Source organism: Trachypithecus francoisi, unplaced genomic scaffold, assembly GCF_009764315.1.
Source record: "Trachypithecus francoisi isolate TF-2019V2 unplaced genomic scaffold, Tfra_2.0 Lachesis_group4, whole genome shotgun sequence".
Taxonomy (NCBI): Eukaryota; Metazoa; Chordata; class Mammalia; order Primates; family Cercopithecidae; genus Trachypithecus; species Trachypithecus francoisi.
The window spans coordinates 76738532-76738964 of record NW_022681469.1 but is presented as its reverse complement, the minus strand read 5'-3'; positions in this window follow the sequence as shown (position 1 = coordinate 76738964).

The following is a 433-nucleotide window of genomic DNA, read 5'->3' as shown; positions in this document are numbered from 1 at the left end:
CCCTTTCTCCTCCAGCCCTACTAACCTTAGCCCCACAATCAGAGCTTTCAGCAGTGCTCTGAAGGCCCAGAGAGGAGTTATCCTGACTTAAATCGCCAACCCAGCACATGTGGGATATGTCTTTAACCACAAAATATGTTTTCTTTACGGCCTTTCCTCAATTGTGAAAACTTAAATTTAATAAGGATTGAAAAAGCCTATAAATCAAACACAATAAAATATTAAATTATGCACCTTACTCTAAGTGGGGTACATATATTTTATCATCGAAAGTGTGGGTCTGGACATTCTGGAAATTCTGGTTTCTCAGGCAGACTGGGAGTAGGAGAACAAAGCTGCATTAGTTTTCAATTTACAGAACATGATGTTAGTGATTACATTAACTTAATCTAATATTATTTCCCATATTTAAAGACAGAATGAGAACCTTGTG